This window comes from Hemicordylus capensis, chromosome 1, assembly GCF_027244095.1.
Source record: "Hemicordylus capensis ecotype Gifberg chromosome 1, rHemCap1.1.pri, whole genome shotgun sequence".
In the NCBI taxonomy this organism is placed as follows: Eukaryota; Metazoa; Chordata; class Lepidosauria; order Squamata; family Cordylidae; genus Hemicordylus; species Hemicordylus capensis.
In genome coordinates, this window is record NC_069657.1 from 193,485,336 (window position 1) to 193,502,036 (window position 16,701).

Sequence of the window (16,701 nt, forward strand, 5' to 3'; positions counted from 1 at the left end):
GCCTTAGCACAGTGCCAGCTTCAAGATTTGGGGAGCTACTGGCAAGACACCTTAGCCTGGAAGAGGCAGATGTGCCAGTTGTGAATTCTGTCACATTACATCTGATCTTCTTGGCCCTGGAACATGGCCGACCTCACCAACCCTGGAGCAGGCACTGAAGACTAATGAGTTGTGTAGGGATGTGCAATTCAATTCACCCACGAATCAATTCAGATCAAATCGGGGTGATTCAGTTATTCTGCTCGGAATCAAATCACCCTGAAAACAAAGGGCCAGATTCAGGGCAGAATAGAATCACCCCCGATTTGAGCTGAATTGATTTGAGTGATTCAGATGCCATTTGGAGGCCTGTTTTGCTAGAAAAATGGGCCTCAAAATGGCACGTTTCCCCCAGGGAGAACTGGTCTACCAATTGCGATCACTGGGTAGACCAGCCCTCCAAGGTGGGTTGATGCACTAAGTCCAGAATGGAGGGTTGGTCTACTCACCAATCCCAATTAGTAGACTAGTTCTCCTCAGAAAGCCAGGAGAGCTGGTTTACCAATTGGGATTGCTGCGTAGACCAACTCTCTGCTCAGGAATTAGTGTGTCCACCTCAGAGGACAGGACTTCCTAGGCCTCATTTTACTGGCCTCCAGTGATCCATGCTGCTAGGAGCAGCATGGATTATGTGAGCATGTAGCGACACACAGGAAAAAATAGTTACCATTGTCTGGGGGAAGGTAGGTCCAACTCTGCCTTCCTCCCTGTCTATCCTAGGCACCAGGAATTTTGATCATGAGAATAGCCTTACTAGAGCAGTACAAGTATCTTGAAATTGGAAACAGAGAGCTCCCAGCTTGTTTCCTAAAAAACAACCCTCTTTTTAAAGAAAATTCCTTCTTCCCTTCCCTCTATTGCAATTTCCTTCTGATGAGAAGAAAAACCTGTAAGAACATGGCCCCTTGTACCTTTTTACAGCATTTGTAAACTATGAATGCTCTCTTTCCCATGGCAACACAGATATATCATTGTCACTGGCTTTAGTGTACAGTGCATGGTTTAGTAGTAAGGATATGAATACATGCCTTGATTTCAGCTAAGATGTAAATATGGCATGTTGCCAAACTAATCATGTACCATATTAAGCAATCTATAGTCTCCCAACAAAGAATTTATGGTCCTTTAGTTCTTTTAACAGCTCTAGCCTTTTTTGTCAATTATTCATTTAAAGCATGGCTGCACAAGGAATGGACTCCGGCCATTTTACAGTCTATTACAAGGCAGACCACAAACTTTTGTGAACTTCTGATTGCTGCTATAATCCAAACTGAATGTTAGTACATTCAAAAAAGATACTCTCCCTTCTTTCCCGTTTTTCGTCTTTGGTGGGTAGGGTCTGGAGTCTCCAGGAATCAGTATCAATCTCCAGGTCTATTGGCATTAAAAGCTATGTGGGAAATTTAATGAGTCAATAAAGTCAAAAATAATGGAAAAAGTATTGGTAGGGGAAAACCTTCTGTAATAATTTAGGTCAGTGTTGGCAATCCTGTTGGTGGGTCTGTCACCTCAGCCATGGTGGAAGAAATCTGAGCAGAGAGAGTCTATGGCATATGGGGAAACTCTAGGGATGTGCCAAATGTTTTGAGCTTGAAACAAATCATCCTTAGAATAAAGGGACTGTTTTGAGCTCGAAACAAAACAGTTTCAAGAAAGACTCAAAGCATTTCAAGTCTTTCGAGTGCCATTTGGGGGGCCTGATTTCCCCTTTCTGATTGGTTTTCTGGTACTGTCTTCTGACTGGCTTGTGATCTCCTTGCTTCGCTTGTTATCATTCAAATCAAGTTTTGTCATGGGCAACTGTGCCCCATTGGCTTGAGTACTGCCTCTCTGGTGAAGCCTGAGAGTTTCTGCATATGTGAAATTCTTGATCCCATCAACTATTTCATAAGATAGGAACATAGGAAGCTGCCTTATACTGAGAAACATCATTGGTCCATATTGCTCAGTATTGTCTACACTGACAGGCACAAGCGCTCTCTCTCTCTCTCTCTCTCTCTCCCAGCCTTACCTGGCTATGTCAGGGATTGAACCTTTTCCCCTAAGCTACAGATGGTTTAAAGATATAGGAGTAAGACCTTATAAATATTTATAGGGGCACTTTATTTCTGAGAGCTGCATATCTTCTAGTACTCCCTCTAGTGCTTGCTGGGATTGAACCAACAGGAGGCAGAAGCCATCCAGGATGTTCAGATTCAAAGTTCAGATGGTACAGAATGTTTGGGGGAGGAAATGCCATGGACAAGTTCCAATAGCAGTGGTAGGGCATATTATTAAGAGAAGATGTGATTTTGTAGATGAAATACTATGAAAACATTTTGAATGAGCAGGCTGAATCAATATTACTTCGGCTAGATGTGCAAAATCTGCTAGAGGTATTTTATTTTGTGGTCCCTGTTTCTGTTTTTGATCTGTGGATTATTGCAGAAAATTCATCTGTCAATTCAGACTTCATTGGAACCTGTTTATACGTTAGCTCGTTCAATATTAAACTTACTTCAAGTAAAGTCCCTATATATATTTCGTTTGTGATCACATTTCACAATGAGTTCTGTAGCTTAAAACTGCCAAAAGAGTTACTAATTGTACAAGTGTATTATCTATCTATCTATCTATCTATCTATCTATCTATCTATCTATCTATTGCATTTATATACTGCCCCATATAAAATCTCTGGGCGGTATACAAATTAAAAGCACTTTCAGGTATTTATACATGGTTTGGGCCAGAATGGTTAAAACACTGTGAGAATGCCTATGGTTTTGCATGAACAGTCAATGCCTGTGGTTTTTGCATGAACATGGTGAGAATGTAGATTCTATGAGAATGCATGGTGCTCTTTCATCCGAGCATGTATTGTAACCGTGACTTGCTGGAGATTTTCCGTTACCTGGAGTGTTTGGTGGAATGGTAATTTCCAGTCAGAATCCTGGGGGAGGGATAAGAGGAAATGCCTTTAAAGTTAATGCTTACCTTAGGAACACAGGAAGCTGTTCCTATGTTACACATAAGAACATGTGTAAGCACTGTAATGTATTTCTTAGGGATAAGGCCACTCTGGGAAAAGCACCTACATTCTTGCATGCAGAGGGTCCCAAGTTCCCTCCCTGGCTTCTCCAAGATAGGGCTGAGAGAAACTCCTGCCTGCAACCTTGGAGAAGCCACTGCCAGTCTGTGGAGACAATACTGAGCTAGATGGACCAATAGTCTGACTCGATATATGGAAGATTCCTGTGTTCCTAAGCTGACTTATGCTGAGTCAAACCATTGTTCCATTTAGCTCAATATTGTCTTCACAGACCGGCAGTGGCTTCTCCAAGGTTGCAGAAAGGAGTCTCTCTCAGCCCTATCTTGGAGATGCCAGGGAGGGAACATGGTACCTTCTGCATGCAAGCATATAGGTTCTCTTCCCAGAAGAGGGGAATACCTTACACAGCTCACATGTGGTCCCCCATTCAAATGCAAACTAGGGCAGACCCTGCTTAGCAAAGGTGGCAATTCATGCCCTGAGACTCTGGAATGTGCTCCCTGCTGAAATAAGAGCCTCCCCCGTCTCTGTTGACTTTTACAAAGTCTTTGTTATTAATTATTATTATTAATTCAATTTCTATACTGCCCTTCCAAAAATGGCTCAGGGCAGTTTACACAGAGAAATAACAAATAAATAAGATGGAACCCTGTCTCACATTCTAAAAAGGGCTCACATTCTAAAAAGAAACATAAGATAGACACCAGCCACAGTCACTGGAAGTACTGTGCTGGGGGTAGATAGGGCCAGTTACTCTCCCCCTGCTAAATAAAGAGAATCACCATGGTAAAAGGTGCCTCTTTGCTCAGTTAGCCAGGGGCACATTTATCCACCAAAGCTTTTTAACTAGACTTTTGGTTTTAAATGGTTATAAGGTTTTAATTTGTTTATGTTGCTGTAAATCACCAAGAGATGGAAGTTTGGGCTGCAGTAAAGTATAATAAATGAATGAATGAATGAATGAATGTAATCTGGTTATTAATTATACTGACTGCCCAATGTTTTGTGATTGTTGACATCATATGCATATGTAAACCATCTCAGAACAATTTTGTGAATGCCTCAAACCTTAAACATAATCTTCAGAATGTACACGTTGCATCTGCATTGAACACAACATGTTAACAGGTCTATTGTAACATACACATCATATTTTATTTAGCCAGCTATTTTTCCTTTTCTTTATTATTAAAATCAGAATACCTTCTTGCTTCCATAAATGAAATAATTTTATACTCTTTTTAATTTTTTTTCAAGAAAGTTGGGATGTTTCTCATCAGCCAAGATGCTGTAATGCCAATGTATTAACTTGCAAGAACAACATTAATAAGCTTGTTCGTTCTTTTATATCTCAAGGATTATGGTCAGATTTCTGTTACAAATGCAAAAGACTCAAAACTCAAAAATGAATTATAAACCAGATCTTCCAAAAGAGATGACTAAAACCCTTTAAGGGGAAAAAAAACCTCCTTTTGTGCGATTTTTCATTATACACCCATATTCTGAATATGCCTTTTTTAGTGTACTTTCCAATAGACTTGTGAGATCACCCAGCATTCCATGTGTGTGTGTGTCCCCCTCCCCCGGTCCCTATCAACTTTGCAATGCCTGGACCAATATGAATCAAATTGGGTACAGGTGTAGGGACACATAGAGATACCTCAATTGCAAAGTTTGTGATTATATCATCCACCCTGATTCAAGATGGCAAATGTGTGACCGTTTGAGGTGCAAGTGGGCTAACTTGTGGACTGTCTAATGATTTGAACCAAATTTGGTAGAGTTGTGGTGAGTGAAACACAGGGACACCTCAATGACGTAGTTTGTGATGATGTCATCCACCCCAATTCAAGAAAGCAGCTTGAATTGGGGTGGATGACATCACGTGAACATTTGAGGCACAATTGGGTTAACCTGTGAACTGCCTAACCTATTTAGAACAAATTTCGTCCAGTTGTATGGACAGTGAAAGGAAGATAGGCAGATTAGTTCTTACTAGAACAATGTTCATCTTTGTGTCCATACCATGTGGTGGCCATAGCTGTTTATGTTCTGGTAGAACAGTTGTACAGAAACATGAATAGAGTTTGGTATCACAAAAATCTGACTATCAGAAGCATCAACCCTAATGCAGTAGACTGCCAACTAGCCACACACTTACTTATACAAAATATCCCAACCACTGGTAGAAACTCCCTGCTGTGTGCCACTTCCAGCAGGAAAAAGAATACAGTTTATAAATAAAGTGTGCACATACATCAAGCAAACAAGAAGCAAAGTTACCACTTTTTCACAGTCAGACCCTTGGTCCATCTAGCACCCTACTGTGATTGGCAGCCGCTTTCTAAGAGCTCAGGCAGATGTCTCTCCTCGCCCTGCTACCCAGGATGATTTTCAGGGATGCCAGTGTTTGAAACTGGGTCCTTCTGCATGCAGAACATGTGGCCTACCACTGAGCTATGGAAGAGGCTTTCAGCGACAGGAAATGAAATGGCTCATGTTTAAACTAGAAGGGCTGCTGATACACACACACTCAAAGATACACTCTTCACAGTCCTACATGGCAAACAATGCAGGGGTGTAGCTATAATTGAGTGAATGGGTTCAAAGAATCCGGGACCACCCAGCTCCTGAGGGCTCCTCAGCTCTACCCTTTCCTACTTTCTTCATCATCTCCCTCACTCCAAGGGGCCGCTGGAGCGAGAGGCGAACATGGGCCACCTCTCCCCTAGCTACGTCCCTGCAACGATGCCATGACTTCCCACACCCATTTAGGCTCCTTGTGTTGTCCATTTTGACATACAGGTGGGATAGAGTGTGTCCACTTTCTCAACCTTCATTTCATGTTTCACTCTGCACAGCTACACAGTGCAAACCAATCAGCCTTCAAAGTTCCCAAGCTTAAAAATGCTTCAGATAAAAAGGAAAGTTATTCCTGTCATGGTATCTAAAATCCTGTATGGATATAGGTGAAATATGTCTGGCAGTTTAATCTAGCTGTACAACTCTGCCTTTAGAGCTAGCCGTGATGAACAAAATGTGGCAGCCTCACACCAGGGATTGTTGCCACCAGATCCCCTTACTGGCTGCACCAGTATGGCAACTTGTCAGAGGAAGGAGCCACAAGGCTGCTATCCACTAGCAAGCAGCTGGCCAGAAAAAGGTACTGCAGCTTACTGACTTAGTTGTGGTCAGGTGACACAAGGAGCCAATGGGGCTTCATCTATTCCTGCAAAACCTCAGACTTTGCCCTGCTTCCTTAGTCTGGGCGACTTGTCTTTGGTATCTACTTGCCAAGTGATAAGTGCATCCGTTTTGCTTAGCTGTATCCCCAGTAGCTATCTTGTTTTGCCCCTCCCCACCTGTGTCTCCAGTGATGGCTGGCCTTCTGCCTAGGGGTGTACAATTCGGATTTTCGGTGATTCGGTTTGGGACCTGAACCGAATCACCCCCGTTCTGTTCTGTGCCCGAATCTGGGCTACCCGAATCACCCCTGATTCGGTTCGGATTCGGATTAAATCTGAATCTGAATCTGAATCCGAATTGATTTGGGTAAGAAAAATGGGTCCCAGGGGCAAAATAGTGGGGTGGGGTGGTAGTGCCTAATGGATGGAGGCTACCACCCAAATTTCAGGGGAATTGGGCAAAGGGCTGATTTTGGGGGAATTTTTGATGTTTTAGTGTCTTTGGGGCAGATCGGGGGCATAGCGTGGTATCTGGGCAAAAAGAGTGGGGTGGGGTGGGGTGGTAGTGCCTAATGGGTGGAGGCTACCACCCCAATTTCAGAGTGATTGGGCAGAGGGCTGATTTTGGGGGAATTGTTGAAGTGTACACGTCTTTAAGGTTTTTCCCCATAGAGAAGCATTGAGGTGTCAGCAAATGTATAGCTTCACACGGGGGGCAAAGGGGTGGCCTAGAGCAGTGTGGGGTTGGTGGTAGTGCCAGGTAGGGTCAAGGAAGCTACCTGAATTTTTTCAAAGGATTTGGGCAGAGGGCTGATTCTGAGTGTGGATTCTATGATAGCTAATGAGATTTTCAATGAAACACCATGAATCCACTCTAATTTGCTATCATAGAATCCACACTCAGAATACCTCTTGGCACCCTATGTGCACTACACTACCACTCGCTCCGGACCACCCCAGCACCCCCCAAGTGCAGTTATGGGGCTGCTGAAAGCTCCATGTATACCCTATGAGGAAAAACCTTACACGTAAACTTTAGCAATTCCCCAAAAATCAGCCCTCTGCTCGGCCCTGAAAAATACCGGGGGACATCGGGGGTGATTCGGTTCTGACCCGAATCACATGAAATTGCTCGCTTTGGGCACAGATCGATCTGTGCCCAAAATTTTTTGCACATCCCTATTTCTGCCTTCCTATCTCAGCTGGGGCTCTGCCTCCAGACCAACAACCCACACACTCCTCCAGGACTAGACCCACTGCTTCCTCCATCCTCCATCCAGACCTCTGCCCCTCCATCTTGGACTCATTTTTCTGGAGAACTTACACCCTTTCCTGGGTCTACTGGGTTTCTTGACCTACTGTTCACTCTTTTCCAAGGGCCCCTTGCCCTCTGCTTGTTCTTCTGCAAATACCCCTTCCCTAAAGGTTCCTTCTGCCTGATCATTCTCAGACTTTCTTCCATTGACTCTTTCCTCGGGATCCTGTTTCTCAGCCAGCTGCCTGTCTTCCCCTAGCCCTAACCTTTCTTCACAATCTCCTTCATTAAGCCCTTCTGTTAATATTTCCCCTGGCCATATAGCCCTGATTGTAAGTCTTCTACTCAGAACGCATTCTGCACAGCACCAAACACACTGTTGTTCCAAACGGGTGTATCTATAATTGAGTGGATAGGTTCAAAGAACCCACACACCCCCAGCTCCTGAGGCCCCCTCAGCTCAACCCCTCCCTATTTTCTTCATTATCTCTCTCACTTCAAGAGGCCACCGGGAAGAGAGATGAACACGGGCCCCCTCTCCCCTAGCTACGCCCCTGGACCCAAAGTAAATGTTCAATTGTGCAATGGAGCTGCTGAAGCATAGTGGTTGTCTCATTTCAAACCAAACAGAAATGATGTAAGAAAACACAAATGGAGCAGATTTTGTGTAGGAAAAACCTGTCCAGTGGTGAATCTAAATGGGAACAAAGGCCATTTGCTGCTGATATCTAGACCTACTACTTAAACATTTGCATTAATAGAGAATGAACAGCAAGGAAGATGTAACTCATCAGTCAACGTCGAATCAAGAACAGAGTTCTGTGATATATTGAGTAATTGAACTTCCAGTATTTGACATATGAAATATCATGTGGAAAATGTGAATTAAAGACTAAGCCTAGCTTTGTATTATTTATTCTAAATATAGAAAATGTATAAATACTGTTTTTTCTGCCTAATTGTTAAAGGCACTATAGTAAAAAATTAATTTTTAATAGAATGCATTGCAGTGAGAGCAATATAAAGTAGGTTAATCGTCTCCAAGCTCATGCAAGCTATGTTAGCCTCTGGACTTTTCCCTGAGGTATCAACATGATTTGAATTTCACAAAAGAGATTAAGGGAACATAGTTTTCCTTTTTCTGATTAATAAGGATTTAGGCTAGAATGAAGCCAACTTTAGAACTTTTTCTCAATTCCTTTGTAATTGTACTCCATTACTAAAGGACACTGCTAAATTATATTTATTCTATTTGTTTGTTTTAGATATTTGTAAACTATTTCTCCAAAGGCTCAAAATGATGGACAATCATAAAGCCATGAAACAACAAATTCACTCCAAAGCTTTCTGAAAAAAACAACAACATGTTTTGCAGTGCCTACTACTACTATTACCTAGTAGTTATATTCCACTTTTCAACAAAAAGTTCACAAAGCAGTTTATACAGGAAAATAATAACAACAACAACCACAACAACCCCCAGTGAGGCACTACCTTGGTGTGGTTGAGGGGCTTGCGTGCTCTGAGGAAGGTGAGAGCTATGCCAGAGGTCCAACCATACTGGACAGGTCTCACCAGAGGAGCCAGACAAAGAGTGCCTCTCCCATCAACAATATGGTGAGACGTAACTTTAATAAATCTATACCGGATCAGTCGTCGCCCGGGTCAACAAGGACCGCGCCAGGTGCTGGAGTCCCTGGACATCTGGTGGCAAGTGGGCAACAGGACTCAGGATCTTCAGTTGAGCAACCAGGGCTGAAGACAGCAAAGTTACTGGAAGAAACGTCGCTTCATCGAAAAAAATATACGAAAAATGCCAACAAGGAAATAATGATCTGCTATTACAAGTCTAGTCCAACTAGAAGAGGTTATTTAAAAAGAATGTACCAATTTTGGAAGGAGAAGCATCCAGATACAGAAATAACAGAACAAAGGCTAGCAGACCAGAGAAGATTCATAATAAGAAATAAAGTATTCACAGGAGTTGAGCTGGAAGAACTGCAAAGAGCAACACAGGCTCAAGATATGGAAGAAGAATTACCACCAACGGAAGCGGTTGCTCCAGCGCAGGTGGAGGAGGTGTTGGAAATAGAGGACACCACTGTTGCTGAACTGTTTCAAAATCAAAACCAGGCAACCTCCCCTTTGCCTTCAACTCAAAAATCCAAATGTCGTTTAACAGAAAAGCAACAAGAACTAAAGCAAAAAATAACTGAGCACATGAACCAAACAACCACCAGGGTTCGACTTCCAGCTCTAAAAACAGTTGCCAAAAAACAACTTGCTCAGGTATTAAAAGATGTCAGTGCTGCACTTGCAGAAATAACCACCAATAATTTGCAAGAAACAAACCAACTAATGTACAGTGCAGCAACAATAACAACACAAGAGCTCAGATATAAGATCAGTGGACCTGTAAAAAAAGAAAGTAGTACATCACCTAAATGGAAGATTCGATTAGAAAATAAAATCTCCAGGCTTAGATCAGATGCTAGTAAATTGAAAGATATGAAAGACAAGAAGCTGAAGAATGAAAACACCAAACAGTATCTGATCCAAAAATACCACCTAGATTCAAGGAAAATTAGAGAGGTCCTGGAAATAATAAAGCAGCAAATAACAGCAGTGTCAAAGAAGATTAGCAGGTATGAAGCCAGAATTACACAACACAGGCAGAATCTCTAATTCCAGTCGAATCAGAGACGTTTCTACCAAAGCATAGAAGGAGAAACTGCAAGAAACCTAGAAACACCAAATAAAGAAGAAACAGTGCAATTCTGGGGGAAATTATGGGACAATCCAATAGATTTTAATAAAAAAGCAGGCTGGATGAAAGAGGTCAAAAAATGTAACCAACAAATGCAAGATCTAATAACAACACCAGAATTAATAAGTGAAAGAGCAAAGAAAATTAAAAATTGGACTGGACCAGGTGACGATGAACTGCATGGCTTTTGGCTTAAACACCTAACAAGCCTTCCTAAACAACTATCAAAACAGTTCAATCACATTTTGCAAGGAGGTGATATTGAACAATGGCTAACAACTGGGAAAACTCATCTCATCATGAAAGACCCAGCAAAAGGTGCAGTTCCAAGTAATTATAGACCGATAACCTGCCTGCCAACCATGTTCAAATTATTAACTGGAATAATAGCAGATGAAGTGATGCAACACTTATTAACTAACAAATAGCTTCCAGTTGAACAGAAAGGAAATTGCCCGAACACCAGACGCACAAAAGACCAGCTGCTGATTGACAAAATGATTTTAGAAAACTGCAGGAGAAGAAAAACCAATCTAAGTGTTGCATGGATTGACTACAAGAAAGCCTTTGATTCATTGCCTCACACATGGATACTAAAATGTTTAGAAACAACTGGTGTCAGCAAAAACATTCAGATATTTATAAAAAAAGCAATGAGCATGTGGAATACACAGTTAACAATCAATGGTAAGACACTTGGACAGGTTAGCATTAGAAGAGGCATTTTCCAAGGGGACTCACTATCCCCTCTGCTGTTTGTAATTGCCATGACCCCACTTTCACAAATACTCAACAAAACAGGCCTCGGATACCAAACATCTAAAACATCAAGTCAAATCACCCATCTGCTGTACATGGATGATCTGAAGTTGTATGGAAAGTCCCAGTCAGAAATCGAATCGCTGCTAAAAACTGTCCGTATAGTGAGTAGCGATATAGCAATGGAGTTTGGACTAGACAAGTGTGCTGCATTAATAATGAACAGAGGGAAAATAAGAAAAACAGAAGGAATAGAACTGCCCAATGGAAGCAAGATCAAGAACCTGGAAGAGAAAGAACCTTACAAATACTTGGGCATTCTCCAGGCTGATAACATCGCACACACTGAAGTTAAAAGAAAAATTGGAAGTGAATACATCAGGAGAGTTAGAAAAATCCTCAAGTCCAAACTCAATGGCGGGAACACCATACAAGCCATCAACACCTGGGCTATATCTGTTATCAGATACACTGCAGGAATAATAGACTGGACCCAGGCAGAGCTAGAGACGCTAGATCGTAAGACCAGGAAAATCATGACCATCAATCATGCTCTGCACCCCCGCAGTGATGTAGATAGGCTCTACCTCCCTCGCAGCTCAGGTGGAAGAGGAATGCTGCAAGTCCATCAAACAGTAGAGGAGGAGAAAAGAGGCCTTGAAGAATATATCAAGGACAGTGAAGAAGATGCACTTAAAATGGTCAATAATGAGAAACTATTTAACTGCAATGAAACAAAGCAGGTCTACAAGAAAGAACAAGTCAAGAACCGAGCAGAAAAATGGAGAAATAAGCCACTGCATGGTCAATATTTGCACAATATAAGTGGAAAATCACACATCACCAAGACCTGGCAATGGCTTAAGAATGGCAACTTGAAGAAAGAAACAGAGGGTTTAATACTGGTTGCACAAGAACAGGCACTAAGAACAAATGCAATAAGAGCCAAAGTCGAAAAATCCACAACAAACAGAAAGTGCCGCCTTTGTAAAGAAGCAGATGAAACAGTGGACCACCTAATAAACTGTTGTCAAAAGATCGCACAGACTGACTACAAACAAAGGCATGACAAGGTAGCAGGGATGATACACTGGAACATCTGCAAAAAATACAAGCTACCTGTAGCCAAGTATTGGTGAGACCATAAAATTGAAAAAGTGGTAGAAAATGAAGATGTAAAAATATTATGGGACTTCCGACTACAAACAGACAAACATCTGCCACACAATACACCAGATATAACTGTAGTCCAGAAGAAAGAAAAACATGTGAAAATAATCGACATAGCAATACCAGGGGATAGCAGAATAGAAGAAACAGAAACAGAAAAAATCACCAATTACAAAGATCTACAAATTGAAATTGAAAGGCTGTGGCAGAAAAAGACCAAAATAATCCCAGTGGTCATTGGCGCCCTGGGTGCAGTTCCAAAAGACCTTGAAGAGCACCTCAACACCATGGGGCCACAGAAATCACCATCAGCCAATTACAAAAAGCAGCTTTACTGGGAACAGCCTATATTCTGCGACAATATCTATAACAATTGACAATAAAATTCTGGCATCCCAGGTCCTTGGGAAGGACTCGATGTCTGGATAAAACAAACCAGTCAATAACACCTGTCTGACTGTGTAAACAAGAAATAATAATAATATGGTTCCCTGTCCCCAAAGGGCTTACAGTCTAAAAAGAAACACAAAGGAAACATCAGCAACAGCCACTGGAGAGATGCTGTGCTGGGGTTGGATAAGGCAAATTGCTTTCCTTCTGCTTAATATAAAGAGAATCATCACTTTGAAACGTGCCCCTTTGCTCAGTTAGCAGGGCTTACAACTTTAAACAGTCAAAATGTTAAACATTCAAAATGTAAGTGTTGTAACTATGGGATCGCAGACCCTGCATTCCCTTAGTGGGAGGAGAGGTTGTTCTGCTGGTCTAATGGGAGGAGAGCTGGTCTTGTGGTAGCACGCATGACTTGTCCCCTTAGTTAAGCAGGGTCCACCCTGGTTGCATATGAATGGGACACCAGATGTGTGAGCACTGTAAGATATTCCCCTCAGGGGATGGGAAGAGTAGAAGGTTCCAAGTTCCCTCTCTGGCAGCATCTCCAAGATAGAGCTGAGAGAGATTCCTGCTTGCAGCTTTGGAGAAGCCGCTGCCAGGGTTTTCAGACAACACTGAGCTAGATGGACCTATCGTCTGACTCAGTATATGGAAGCGTCCTATGTTCCTATGACCCGTGTTCACGCCCGTCCCGTCAGCCCTGCTGTTTTTTGCATGGGGCACATGCTCAGAGTGCACGCGCAAGGGTGTGTGGCCAGAGCTCTGGAGTGCCTACACAAGCCCTTCGGAGCTCATTCCCAACTGGGATTTGCTTGCTGGGTTGGTCTATATTCCTATCTCTTCCTCTGAGCAAGGGAGAAAAAGGAAAATAGACAGATCCGGCAAGCAAATGCTAGCTGGGAATGAGCTCCAGAGGGCTTGTGCAAGCCCCTGGAATGAGCTCCAGAGGGCTTGTGCAAGCCCTCTGGGGTTCTGGCCATGCCCCCTTGCACGTGACGTCATGCACAAGGGGGCATGGTCAAAGAGCCGGAAGGGTGCCACGCAAGCCCTCTGGAGCTCATTTCCCAGCTATGTTTGTTGCTGAGTGCATGTTTTGTTTGCATACTCAGCGATGAGCACAGCTGGAAAATAGTGATTAGCTGGAGTTCAGCGTGGAGGGGCACATCACATATTATAGTTTGCATGGTTAGGGTTTGCATGTTCCACAAAATGATGGAGTTTCTTAAGGAATGTTTAGATGTGTTAGGTGCCATTGATTGTAGCTGAGGCTGACACACTTATTCACCTCAACGTTTCTATACTATACCTCATATGATTATTTTTTAAATATCCTTATATTTCAGGTATATGAGCCAGAGGTTGTTAAAAAGTTACCACTATAAATGCTCTTCAAATACACTCCTTGTTGTTACAGTTTAATCTTGCACATATCAAAGAGTGGGCCTTGGAATCTTGTTATAATTCTGTCTGCACTCAGCAAAATCGCCCACAAAACCTGGCTTGTTGTCTCTACATTCAGGCTCTTATTTCTTCTCTTCCTCTGAATCAAAGATGTGTTCCATCAAAATTGGCTGCAAGGAAGGAGACCTGCTCTCAGTTGCTGACATGTGTTGACCCTACTCGGACCAGGTTTGATGTCCTCACATCAGGTTTAGCAGGCATTGTCCCTTACCCCTCACAGGATGGCATTATCTGGGGGCCCATTAAATCTAAAAGATTTAAGAGCTCTTCTCACAATCCGTGAGAAGAGCTCCAGGGCGGTATGTGGGAAAGGAGGGTTTAACCTATCTTCCCCGCAGACGAGCTCCTTCAAGTCCCTGGGCGGGCGGATCACCATTTTAAGAGCATCTCCATTTTAAGAGCTCCATCATCTCCAAATATCCATTTTAAGAGCTCTTCTCACAATCTTTGAGAAGAGCTCCGGGGCAGTATGTGGGGAAGGAGGGTTTAACCTACTTTCCCTGCAGACAAACTCCTTCAAGTCCCCGGATCGCCTGCCCAGATAAGCGGCAGCTCCCGTCGCAGCTCACAGGGTCAGGGTGCCGGGACATGCCACCGTGCATCGCCCCCTGGAGCCTCAGTAATGCACCGTATGAGTGCACACTGCATTACTGGTAGCCCCCTCCCCCTCAGTGTGCCAGCCGCGACTGACACATGATCCATGAAATGAGGGTAAGGGAATGCTCGGTCCCTTAACCTTGTTTCACTGGGAGGCTACTTAGGCAGGTTTGCTGCCATGTCGCTGCTGGGATCGGCCCAATCCCAGTGGTTCACATGAGTGTGTAAAACTGGGCCGGGCTCCCTTAGCCTGGTTTTCCACGCTCATGTGAATAGCCTCTTATTCTGTAATCATGTCTTAGCCTTACATACATTTAAGTCCCTGGTTCAGTCCTTGAAACATCTCCATTTAAAGAGTTTTCAGTAGCAGAGCTGGAACTGAGCTCTTCTTGAGACCCCAGAGAGCAACTGGCAGTCAAGATAGCTACTTGGTACTGAAGTAGATGGATTAACTATTGATTTATTTGGTCTAAGAGCACTCTATATAGCCTTGCAAGATATCCAGTTCCTGAAATGTTTCACACATGGATGAGCCCTAAGTATGCTTTCTCAAGTGAATGCAGATCCATAAGCATGGGCAATCATATTTAGATCATATTGTTCATGGGTTTTTAAGAGGCTGTCAAGTAGTGCTCAGCCTGAATCACTGCAGCAATCTGCACTGGGTTGATTCAGACATTGCTTTCCGACTAGCTCCACTCCCACATGCTAAAGACAGAGCATGCCATCAATGTATATTTTTCGTTTTATTTCATGGGGTGGTTTTTTTTTTTTTTTTGCTCTTATTAGGTCTGAGACCGAAATAAAGGTGATTGATTGATTGATCGATTATATACATTTCTCTCACACACCCAGAACCTCATTCTTTAACCATGTGGGCAGTAGGGGTGTGCACGGAACTGCAGAGCTGCGGTTCGGCACTGGGGTGGGAGGTTCCATTAAGGGCGGGGGGGGGCTTTACTTACCCCTCCCACGCTTTCCACCTTTGGCGCCGTAATTATTTTAAAAATCCCAGCGGCAGGATCCCTCCCCGCCCGCTTCTGTCTACGACGATGGCTCCTCTGTGTTTAAAAAGTTGGGCGGCAGGATACTTCCCTGCCGCCCCCTTGAAGATCCTGCTGCTGCCGCCCCCTTGAAGCCCCCTTTCACCCCCTTTCGCCCCCTTAAATCTCGCCCCGGACCCGACTGCTCTCTCTATAAATGGGCGGGCGGCAGGGGGATGTCCTTCCGCCCCCTTCCCTGCCGGGCTGCAAAAGTCTTTAGGAAGCCTTCTGTGCATGCGCGTGCAGAAGGCTTCCTAAAGACTTTTGCAGACGGCGGGGCGGCGGCGGGAGGACATCCCCCTGCCGCCCGCCCGTTTATAGAGAGAGCGGTCGGGTCCAGGGCGAGATTTAAGGGGGCAAAAGGGGGCTTCAAGGGGGTGGCAGGGAAGTATGCTGCTGCCCGATTTTTTAAACACGGAGGAGCCATCGTCGTAGATAGAAGCGGGCAGTGAGGGATCCTGCTGCCGGGATTTTTAAAATAATTACGGCGCCAAAGGTGGAAAGCGCGGGAGGGGTAAGTAAAGCCCCCCCGCCCTTAATGGAACCCCCCACCCTAACCCTTCCGAACCAAAACCACCCCATGTCCGGACTGGTTCGGAGGCCAGTAGAATGGCCTCCGAACCGGTCCGTGCACATTCCTAGTGGGCAGGGTGGTTCATTCGAACCACCGTCTACATGTTCTTCAAATACTACTTTGAAGTAGTATTTGGATCCTGTGAAGAGGGTTCAGATGAACTCTCCCATCACCAAGCGGTTCAAATCTTAGTCATGTGGGATTGTCAAAAAGTGGGATGGTTGAAAAGTATTGTCTGAACTGGGCTCTAATGTTCGTATCAACTAATCTATTACAATTGTGATGAGGATGAATGACCACAAAGATAAGATGAGAAATTGGTGTTGAAAAGACATTCAGATACTACATTACCTTCAAACGCTTGCCTCAATCCTACATAGAACTAGACACATCAGATCAATAGGCTTAGGTGCACAATTCTGCATTGGA